General features: G+C 37.2%; 1 long non-coding RNA gene across 1 annotated transcript in view; it reads right to left on the bottom strand.

The window, feature by feature from the left end:
• Positions 1-6623, bottom strand: part of LOC110356870 (uncharacterized) — a 53720-nt gene extending 47097 nt beyond the window's left edge. The window contains exon 1 of the long non-coding RNA XR_010468989.1: positions 6485-6623. This is a non-coding gene — a long non-coding RNA (uncharacterized LOC110356870). The remainder of the gene's footprint in view (positions 1-6484) is intronic.
• Between the last annotated feature and the right edge of the window lie 5536 nt (positions 6624-12159).

Below are 12159 nucleotides of genomic sequence, written 5' to 3'. Positions count from 1 at the left end.
ATATTCAGCTCCAATGTTTAGGTGTTTTTAACTGCTGAAAACCTGAATGTTGAGTGTTACCTAAGTTATCATAGGTTACAATAAGGATAGGTGCATCACAAGGAGAAACTGTCAGACACAGGCCTTCTGATGGAGCAAAACTCCTGTGCATTGAACTTATAATGTCTCAAAGCTGAGCTGCAAAAGCACTGGAGGCCTGTGTTTGTTGCTACTTGGGAACGTTTCCAGGATGATAAGGTTTTACTGTTGTTGTTTGGAGAGAATCACTGAAATTAGCACCTCTTATGACTGATGTATCTCAGGCTGGGATGACTAGGATCCTGAGTATCGTTTTTGGCAGTGACTAAACCGGGAATCCATCAATGCCAATGACTAAACTGAATCTATCCATGTGGTTAGCTTCCTTTTACACAGCTGAAGTTGGGTAAGTTCACCTGCACCCCTAGTGTGAAGTGCGGGATCTAAGAAATCCAACTTGCTAATGTTCAGCCTCTGTAAACCTGAGCCACATGTAACTGGGATGCCACTGAGGAGAACTCAGTACTAATCTCTGAGGTGTGAGCTGCAAATTATTAGTGCACTTAAGCCCTATCTTAATATATGGTTATATTGCCATAGGAGAAAGGCAAAACCAATATGGTATTAATGCAGAGAAAAGACAGATGGGACAGTAAAAAGTAAGTCCTAAAAGGAGAAAACAGCTGGCATCAGCACTGAATACCTCAGTGCCTGCTCCTTCAATTATCTTTGCTGTTATATTCACACTGAGTCTGGAAAAGAGGCAGTCATCAGTGAAGGTATCATAGCTCAGCCTGCAGCCTGCACTCAGTGGAAAACAAATTCTTTGCCATAATTTGACAGAAAACCGGGTTTAACAGTCTGAAAAGACTGATCAACATCTCACATGATTCTGAGGCTTTATCTGTTGCCAGTTTAACTTAAAGAAGATGGGATTTAGTGCTAGATGGATGCAGGTTCTAGTATTTGGGTCAATGCTGGGGTTTGTTTGACTGTAGCTATGCAGATTCAAAATCTACGTTATTTTCAGTAATAAATGGTAGGCTGGTGATCAGCTGATTGCGGGTATCCAAAGGAACACTTCTTTGTTGATTCTGCTAGGTTTGCATTGAGTTAAAGAAATGGTGAGTTAATTTTGGACAGTCACTGTGTCCTAGTTGGGACTACTTGTCATAAACCACCCAGTGACTGTGGCCTTGACTGTCTGAAACAAAGTCCAAGAGCTTCTTATTTATTTTATTTTTGTTCATGAAGGATGAAGGCAGGTTGTAGCATTGACTTCAGGGAACCTGTTTGATCCCACACTTTTTCTTTGGAAAGGTCATCTGACCTTGTTATGTTTACATAACACTGTTGACATAATTCAGCTTTTGACTCGCTCAGAAAGGTCAGCCTTAGCTGGACCACATCAAGAGGAGCCTTTATGACCGTGGTGCTTGCTCGCAGGCACGGACATGGTGTCAGCCATGCTAGAAGGGGCCGTGCTGTAAAGCTTTTGATAGCAACTGTTCTCTCTGTAGAGGGCTGAACACTGTTACCAGACTGCAAAGAGCTGTAAATTAGTCTTACAGGACAGCAGGGCTGCTGAATTTCACTGGCTAGTCTTATCGAAGTTCATCATCAGAAAATATCATCTCTTGTCACTAGCTAGATAGAAGGCTGTAAGTGTCAGAGAGACCTACTGAAAAAGCAAAACTAGTAAGAAAGTCACTTGCTTGTAACTTGTGAGCTACAAGGAGCTCCCAGGGAAGCAATTAAACATAAATTTCCTAGGGACTCTGTGGATATGCCCAAGAGAGGATTTCTTAGGGGTGTATCGATGCCACTGACAGCAATGCTATTCTGCCTCGGCAAGGCTAATATCTGTTGAAGTTACTGTAAGAGTTCCTACACTGAACAGTACAGTTCCAAGCAGAAGCACATCAGAAAGATTCAGCACATTGCTCAATTTCACCCTGCACGTTTTATGTTCTAGCTAGAAAAGCTGATGGGCTTATTTGAGCAAAAAGACAATCCCAACATAGCAGTGAGCAAGAAGGGCAAGAGAAGGTAGTAATAGCACATGTTCAGGCTGTAATACGAATTATGATTTCTCCTTTACAGCCTTAACTCACTATGTGTCATGCATCAAAACATTTTTAGAAATAAAAACAAAACAATGTTTTGGTGTGTGTATATATATATATATATATACACATTACAAGAAAGAAAGGGACCTCAAATGAACTAGTTCCTTCCAGCATTCTGGAGAAAATATATTTCCAGACAGATAAATAACTTCTTATTAGAGTCAATGGGACTCCTTAGAAACTTATTGGTGAACCAAACTTATAAATACATTTGAAAAAGCATATGACATATAAGATATGATATATAACCTGCCCATCTAAGGAAAACTTTTCATTGCACTATAGGACACTGGCACTAGGAACCGCTGATCACAGATAATATCTCAATCTTAACTCCAGGTCTGGACACTCAAAACATGGCAACTGTACTTATTTCTTCAAAAGCTGAGGAATTCAGCAATTACACTAAAAATGAAGCAAACCACTTCATTTTTGGTGAGTCATCTAAAGGCTATGCTAGAGAATGTTATCAAAACGCTGACTACAATTCTTGCTGACTCAGGTAAACTGCTAGATCACACAACCCATCCCTCCCTCCTGCTGAATTGTTACCACTTCCTTATTTACATTTACAGATTTTTTTACTCTTAGCAGTATTCAAATGTTATGTTCAGCAAGTCTTCTCTTCACATTAAAACCTAGCTTCTTAAAAGATAAGATTATTGTAACATCACAAATTAACATGAAATTTTAAAATATCTAGTCATGCAGTATCTTAAATGATTCCATGAATGATCTTAACGGTTTCATACATAAAGGACTCAAGAATTTTCAGCTCCAAGCTGAAGGGCCATAAGTCTTCAGTAAAGAATGGCTGCCTATTGGTGCTGGCATACTGCATGATTGTGGGACAGTTTTCCTACAAAGCTAACTTCTAAAGCACCGTATGTCTAATAGCATGTGGAGAGCATCGCAGGTTATTTCGTGCAGACAGAACAAATTCAGCTGGAATGGAAAGGAAAGCACTTTACTAATCACTGTTTTTAACAACTTGCCAATCATATCTAGAAAGAGTAAATAGCTCAGGAGTCTGCCATTTAGGAAATATTGACCTTTGACATGTTTTACAAACAGCAGGTTGCCAAAAGGGTAGTAGAAAAGGGACTGAAGGACATCACCCTATCATGTCCCATCGCCCAGTCTGATCAGAAACCCTGACCTATGCTGAATTCAAACTAGGTTAGGCTTCTGAGCAAGCATGAATAAACAAGGACTTCTTCTACTTCTATGAGCAAGTTATTTGGGTATCAGCTGCCCCTTCAGCCATCATGTTGAAAGCTGTAGTGATAAGGTAAGTGGGAGGAATAACAAAAGGAATGTAGTGTAAAATTCAAGTGTTATGCCCAGGCGTGTGGACCACTGAACTATGAACCACTGAAAACATACTTTAAAAGACACCTGTTGTTCTAAGTGTCAGAGTTCAATTTTCAAATGAACCTACAATTCAAACCTTTAACAAATGAACGTCATCAGTTTCTGTATTAAATCCCTTCAAGTTTCTTCCAGCACTGGTTTTGGAGGAAATTTAGCGTGTCTGTAACTCCACACTATTTCCTACTGTCAGCCTCCCTGAGGAGTGTAGTGGGCAGCTGAGAGGAAAGGGGATATGAGAACACAGTCCCACTGTATCTGTATATGCATATATATAACCGTGTGTAGTGAATATTTAATATATTATGCACATGTACCTATCTATCTGTTTGTCTGTCATATCTCACTCTCTATATATATCTATATATTTATCTGTCCATCTCTCTATCTATCCATCTATGTTCTTTAAGTAAAAGGCAAAGAGGAATTTGGCTGCTTCAAGTAAAATCAACTATAAAGGAAGATATAGCTCATTATCTTATTTTTCCAAGCATTTCATTCTATATTGAGCTGCATATTTCCAAGGGAACGGTGATACTATTAATCATGATCTTCTACAACAGATCACCTTCAGATGTCAAATGAACTGTTGGGGTAAAAAAAGAAAAGAATATAAACTACCATTGCTTAAGTGTTTATTGATCATGCACAAACTTTCCACTTTACCTCGAAGAGTTCTAATAAATAGAGCTCCACGACAGCTGTAAAACACTGATAAATGCTAACATTAGCTCTTCTATTTCATCAGACTGTAATCTAAATAAATAGACCAAACCAGAAAGCAAGGTTGTGTCACTACTGCCAAGGGTTCTAGCATAAAGAACACTACACAACAACACATAAATACAGACACCTGAGGAACAGAATAATTATTCTGCACATACAGAACTCTGACTACTCTATGTATTTCCGTAAAAGTTTCATACTTTGGCATGGAACATGAAAACTGTAAGCTAAATAATATATATATGACTTTGAAGATCCTAAAGGCAGAATTCCTTATAAGGGGTTAAATGATAAAACTGCAAAACTGCAGTGCAACATAGATATCCAATGCATTTTCTTAGTGTACCTCCCAAACAAACAAAATAGCATACACTGGTGTCATACACATATAAAGCAGATTAAATTTAAAAAATAGATCTTGTTTTTTCTCATTCTCCAACGTGGTCAGCATAGCTATTATGCACTGCTAAATGTGGTCATAAATATCTTGATGAACAATGATGTTAATTTAGGTTCCAGATACTTCATTATCAAAGCGATACTAGCAGGCTGAATGGTAAGAGTAAAGAGGAGTTCTGGCAAAACTCATTAGAAAGCAAAGTAGACAGTTTTGTTTGTATGTATCATACTTAAGTGAAGAATACAAGGAACAGAATAGTAGTTACAGATCAAAATCTATGGCTTAGGCTACCCTTTAATTTCCAGAAAATTTAGATAACTTCTTCTTTTTTAACCCCACCTCAGCCTTCAGGTTTTTCTCTACACATCTTCCTAGCCAAATCTGGTGCTTAGAGACAATTACATTCCACACAGTTAGGACTAGGAAAATGAAAGGAGGAACAAAATATTTAAATTTATAATATTTTCTGCCCCAAAACTACAAAAAACCTCACTTATATTCAGGAGATTTTCTCTGGCCAAATTGCACTTTACATAGCTTTGACACTCTTATACTTGTCTTGGTTTGGGCTGTTAAGGATAGCTATCAGAGATAATTTGATGTACACGCTGCTAATGCTGTGCTGTGGTTCTGTGTAAGTGTATGTGACGTTGATAAAGTGAAACCAGATAAGAGTGTGTCTCAAAATCACAATACTTTCAATTTTGCATTTTTGTGACCAGAACAAAAACTCAATTAGTTTTCACTGATACTTTCTGCAGTCTTACTATGAAATACCTCAGCCTTTCACATATTATCCAGAAAAAAAAAAAAGAGAGGAGAGGAGAGAGAGGAGAGGAGAGGAGAGGAGAGGAGAGGAGAGGAGAGGAGAGGAGAGGAGAGGAGAGGAGAGGAGAGGAGAGGAGAGGAGAGGAAAAGGTTAAATATCAACAATGTTAATACGGGCAGAATTTAAAGGTGTTTTTACTCTAACTGTCTGGGATTCTAAAACAGAAACATGTCTAGGTCTTCCATCCCTTTGCATTTAAGAAGAGAGAAAACACAAACTTGCATGCATGATATACAAAGAATAAAGCTATTTAAAAAAGAATATGGCCAGATTCAATCTCTTGCTGGCTTGTTTTAATTTAACAGTTATGAGAACTGTTATTATAACAGGATTTTTTTTTTTTTTTTTTATTTTTGAAATCAGATGTCCTCATGTTGCAAGTAAAAAGATTTTTCTAGCTTTCATATATTTGACTGCTTACTTTTTTTTTTTTTTTCAGTTCTTGGATGCCAGAAACATTTTTAAAGTCATTATGAATTTGGCTGGAAACTCTGTTAGTAGAACTTCTAAAATGTAATTAAAAATATTTTTCAGAGCCTTGGTAAAAACAAACAGAAACAAGGAAGCTAGTGATTCTGATGAATATCTAATCACAGAAAGCCTATTTCTGTGATCAGAAAGGAGATTATTTCATTAGCCATCTTTGCCAAAGGTAAATGACCGAGAAAACAAAACAAAAGTATTTTTAATAGACTCCCCAGTAAAAATTGATCTGTGGCATGTCTACTAATGACAGTTGTAAATATCGGCATAAAAAGTAGTGAAAGCAATTATTGGAGTCCACTGAAAGTGCTAAATCTCTTCAACTACTAATGTAAAACAGCTTGTGCTCATTTAACAAGTATGTCCAGCAGGATGCCCAGCTAGCTTCATCTTTTATAATATTTTTGAAGGGACTGGTAATTGTTCAAAAGTCTGAATGCTTTCAGCCCTGTCACATCTTCATCTTCTCTCTCCTAACCCCAAATATAAAACACCTATCCACAAATAAAACTGATAGGTTGATCTTACCTTGTTATGATCTTTGCAGTATGCCAAAAACTAAAATGATTTATTTATCAGCAGCTTGTGGCCAAGTTAATAAGGCAGAGACTAACTCCCAAACTTACTTGCGTCTCTTTAAGCAGAACAAATATTTTTCCCAGATTTGATACTGCCTGCCATTTCCTCCAGTGTCATGTAGATACCTCAGGGACTGTAAAAAATTGCAGATACTTCGCAGCTTCACAGCTGCGTGGTATACTGATTTTGTACAAGAAGGTGTAGTCACCTACCAAAGTATAAAATCTCTGAGCAAAAAAGGAACACATCCTGTTGGGCTGAAAATCTCTCCTACACTTTTGCAATTTGCTGGCTGAAATCTTCAAAGTGTATTGGCAGAAAATTGTCTTTTACCTGTGTAGTGCAGATACACAAGTGCATGCACAGCCTAGTTTCAGCTACCGTATTTATGAAGCTGAAGCAAAATATTAAGCCTGTCTTATTCTGGTGCCCCTACAGTACTTAACACAAGATACTTTCAAATAACATCTCTTGTTTTGATTATATATTCCATGTAGCTATTTGCTCTGTTGCTCTGCTGTACATCCTTTCTGTTCTGTTTATAGCTACAGTGATGCACACTGAACTGGAAAGCATCAACAGTCAAAATACAGATTATGTAAAAGGTCAAATCTACTGTAGAACAACATCAGTGTTTGCAGACATTGTCATGGAAAACTCTATAACAAGGCAAAATGTTAAAATAATCTGATCTGTGATGAACTTGGTGACAAATAAAGCTCTAAAGTGTTCCATTAAAAAAGTAGTCACAAGTTTAGGTAAATACACAAAAAAGTTTTTGTGAGTATGTGCAGAAATCACTGCAGTTGATGGAATTGAATACAATATCTTATACCACAAAATAAATACATTAAACCAGACTGAAACATAGGAGGTTCCATCTGAATATGAGGAGAAACTTCTTTACTTTGGGGTTGACACAGCACTGGAACAGGCTGCCCAGAGAGGCTGTAGAGTCTTGTTCTCTGGAGACATTCAAAACCCTCCTGGACACATTCCTGTGTGATCTGCTCTAGGTGAACCTGCTTTAGCAGGTGGGTTGGACTAGATGATATCCAGAGGCCCCTTCCAACCCCAACCATTCTGTGATTCTTTAATATCTATTGTCATTTGCTAAACAGGTGGTGCCCGATTTCATAAGTGATGGCTTCAGCCTGTAAATATTCTGTAAATATCTCATATCATAACCTCTTTGTGTTCATTCTTAACAATAAAATCAAAGGCATCTTAACAGGATCATGTATTAAGACAGATTTTTTTACTGCTTAAGATCCTTTTATTAGACCAAGACAGCTTTGAGTGCTAATATTGGGTTAGTGCGCTTGGACTTGGTGGTTCTGTGGATGAGAAAGGGCTCCAGATGAATGGAAATTTTTTCACAGAAACTTTTTTTTTAAATCATAGAAATCTCTGGTTCACTGGGATCTGCAACCTTTTATCCAACATTAATGTTTCTTTCTACAAGGAGAATGCATAATATAAAATGGAAATATCTAGGTTAAGCAGCATTAAAATTAATTGCTTTTGTGAGCAGACAATCAAGATTTCTTCAAAGACGTTTATTGTGTAGAAACTTTACAGAGTTTATTCAGATCTTGCTTCTACCCAGACATTTGTTTCTATGTTGGTTCTTTTACTACTGGCTGATGTGGAGGCAAAGCATTTCATCCACATCAGTGCTCTTTTAGCACAGTAATTGCTGCGTCCTAGATTCTGGTTCTGCTACTTTCAATGAATGCCCCTCTTTTTTTTTTTTTTTTTTTTTTAAAGTGTATTAAAAAAAAGCTTTTTCATAACAGATGCAAAACTTGTTTTTTTTGCCTTTAGTTTTCCAGCTGTGACAGTTGAATATTCTAATCACCCCAAAGTGGAAACAGGACTCAGCCACATCACCATTTTTATCCCTTTTAAGTCACTTTTACCCTGACCTCAGTGATTAGCTTTGTGCCACTGAACAGTGAACACTACATAGATGAATAGGATATGTAGCTATAATTTTAACTATAATAATTAAAAGTCCACTTAACAATGTTTGCATTTCTTCAGCCCAGAATAGAGAAGCACATAAGAAAAGAGTTAGAGAAAACATTTAAGTATGCGAATATTAATAAAAGACTACTTATTAATGGATATTACTTGTGGAAATTAGAAAGGATCACAAAACAAGAAGGTTGTTTTTTCACACTGTATACAAAGTATGAGGTCACAATGGATGAGATTTATTCAGTACATTTATTACAGGATTAGGTGCTTCCCACATGTCCTCATCTAAGTTCACCCTAAAGTCTTTCCCTCACCAGCTGTCAGGCAGAAGAGCATGATTATTGCGCCCTTTGCTGGACCACCAAGAGCCAGGCCATTCCTAGCAGCTGCCAACTTCAGTTGCCAGTGCCTGTCCTGCTTCATGCTCTCCAACTCCAAATGAACCATCCTGCGCTTTCCCACAACATCACAGTCAGCTCTCTGAAGCCATGGCATTTCAGCTCCTTCTTCCTCGTTTCTTAAATTGAAGGGTATTTGATTGTTCCATGAGCCTCAGACGATGTTCTATGAGCCTCAGACAATCCTTTCAGCCTAGTTTCAGCTCAGTGCAATAAGAAAATACCCTGCTGTGTGCAACCACAGACTAAGCTTATTTTTTTAGACAGACAACCTTGAGTGACAAAAATGGAAGTTTGCTTTGGCTTACTCCTTTATTTCCCACTTTCTCAGACACTGGAGATTCACAAATTTAGACTAGGTTCTGAACTGTCTTGGAAGTTTTACTCTCTTTTCCATATTTTCAGCCATTAGGGAAATCGAGATCTCTGTCAAATGCTACATTATAAAAAAACCTCATAAAATTCAGGCTTCTCTTGAAGTCACAGTGATGGAGAAACTAACTATGTCACATACACATAATTTGCAGACTGCAAAAACGTCTTTCTATGTGGAAAATTCCATGTTTTCCTTCCATGTAAACTGACAAATCTGAAACTTAATCTGCTCAGGAGACATAAATGTGCCAACAAATTGGAAAAGGGAAAAAAGTGAAAAGGGTCTGATTTATTTCACACACGTCCCTACTGCTTTGACTGCTGTTTTGAGAAACCTGGCATCAAAATTGTTCTGTTTTCTTTTTATCTGGAAATCTCTTTGACAAACCAGTCAGACAGACACTGTAAAACTCAGGATGGATAAGCTTCTTCAGCAGTGGCATTTCTGGTATTTCAGTGTTTATACAGAGAGGAGTTTCAGTCCATGTGATTCAATGGAAAAAAGTACCAAGGCCATGTGCTTTTCAGACTTCCAGTTTCCCACAGTGAACTGTGAGTGTTAGGTATCTAAAAGCAGAGTATGAAGAAGGAAACAACACATTTATCCTAATGACATGAGTTTTTTTCCTGTTACCTTTCAAGCCATGAAGCTGGTGCATGCCCAAACAGTTAAACATAGTAATACTTTGAAGAAACCCTTAAAGAGTCATGTGGTGAAGATTTGCCTTGCTAACACTTGCTCAGTCCTTTTGAATATAATTTACATTACTGCATGTTTTGTGGAATAGTGTGTGGCTGTGAGGCTACTGAAAAGGGAGAAAAAAGGGGAAGAAAATATGCAAGAAGTGCATGTGAGAGCTCCTTGAAGTCACTGGTTTTGGAACACTTCATGGTGCAGTGTTAGGAAGATGGGCTTCATGAGGTTGCATAGGGAAGCTACTCAGGCATGATGCAAAACTTTGTCTTAGAGGAGGGCTTTTTTATGTATGAATCTTAAAATAGCTTCAAAATTAAAGGAAACTTTGGGTGCTTTACTCTTTCTGTCCAATTATTACTCAGTAATTAAAGGCCATGCCTACCCAGTGTTTAAATATTCAAAGATGTATCTAAGTGGATAATGATTTTTTTAAAAAATGTGTAGCCTAGCTTCAAGAAGTTGTACAAGTTTACCTTGATCTTAATGTGGTCCTTAATTTAACTCAAGTATCTTAGAAATGCATTCCAATGTGTCTCTCAAACTCTGGCTGGGGGCCTGTAAATAAATCTACTTGTTTAAAAATTACCTTTCTTTCATATTATTAAAGGTACAACTATGTGCCAGTGTACTAACATGCCAGCAGTAATCCATCTGTTTTTCCTGTGTAATGACACCAGTATCTTCTAAGAGAGCCTACAAACATGAGAATCCTATAATCTTTGCTACTGGCTCTTGAAATCATTATGGCCTACTCTGAAGAAATCCAAATAAATAGAAAAGGTTGAAAAACATTGCTGTTAATACTGAACAATGTTTGTGAAGGTTAAAGAATCAGTTTGAATTGTAGCATGAAAACTAAAACTTTTGTCATGTTTAGGTACAGCTCTGTCTCTATGTGTGTAATAATGTATTCTGAAAGAAATAACATTTTTAATAGGAGCTTAGACTTTTTTTTTTTTCCTGAATATATATTTGATTCTGAAGGGAATATTTCAGTCATTCTTGTCCAGAGGGTTCCTGGGTAGGCTCATATGTGGACATCAGCAGTAGCAACAGCAAGCATCACACGGAAGTTCACAGGTTACTGAGGAAAGAAATGTAATTCTGGAGTATTTTAAATGTAGATGTTTTGCTGGAGTTTACAGATAAAAGGTAGCTTGCCTTCTACAAGTACTGTAGTTATTAAAAGAGAGAAAACACAGTGTGCATATAAGGTAAAGATTCTTGGCAGGACTAGAAAGCAGTAAAACTATGTCTGAAACACAGCTAGTGCTTTATAACATTAGTAGTTAGGGCAGGCATCAATTTTTAGTTGTTTTGGTCAGTTTTTCTTCTATCTCTCTTCTTACCTATTACTTTCAGAATCATGATTACATTCTTCACTCCCATATCTAGTTCATCAGAGTAAATTTTATAGCATCTAAACCAGCAGGTGAGGGCTATGTTACAAGCAACTGTAAGGTGCACCATATTTTTAAATAAATATGCCATTCATCAATGATTTTAATGAGTTACTTAATCTGATACTCACTGATCACTAATGACTGTCCAGATGAGAGAAAATCTGGAAAGTGCTGTGTCAAGTTCTGTTACCTCAGAGCTGCAGTAACTTATATTACTTGACGTCCTACAGAAAATGTAGCTAACTGGTAACAGGGTCTCCTGTGCTAAAGACAGAGCCTTTCATCATGAAAAGCAGTAAAATTGTCCCTGTACATACTATTACTAATTTTAGATAGAGAAAAGGTGGAAGTGACATTTGACCAAACTTCACTGGTTACAAAAGTGAAAAACAGATAGGAAAACAGCTTGGTGCTTGCAAGTCTGAATTCTTAAAACTGTATTGCTACAATAAGTAAATAAACATCTTTTGCAGGGAAAAAAAAACAAACCAGCCTAGCAATGTTTCCTGGAGACTGAAATTACATTTTCAAGAAGCATCCTTCTCCTAACCAAGGGTTATTTATCACAGATGAAACGTAATCTGTGATTTTGCTTTTAATCACAGACCATTTGACTCAGATGGATTGCTGAAGTACAGGTCAAGGTATTCTTATTTATTCTGTAGAGAAGAACTGTGAGGCCACATCTTCATGTTATCATTGACTCATCTGAGTCTAGTGACCCAGGACTCACGATTTAAGAAACTGCAAACAGCAGAAACTGGTAAG

This window comes from Columba livia, chromosome Z (genome assembly GCF_036013475.1).
Source record: "Columba livia isolate bColLiv1 breed racing homer chromosome Z, bColLiv1.pat.W.v2, whole genome shotgun sequence".
In the NCBI taxonomy this organism is placed as follows: Eukaryota; Metazoa; Chordata; class Aves; order Columbiformes; family Columbidae; genus Columba; species Columba livia.
Note: the sequence above shows the minus strand (reverse complement) of the source record. Positions and strands in the feature narration are given on the sequence as shown.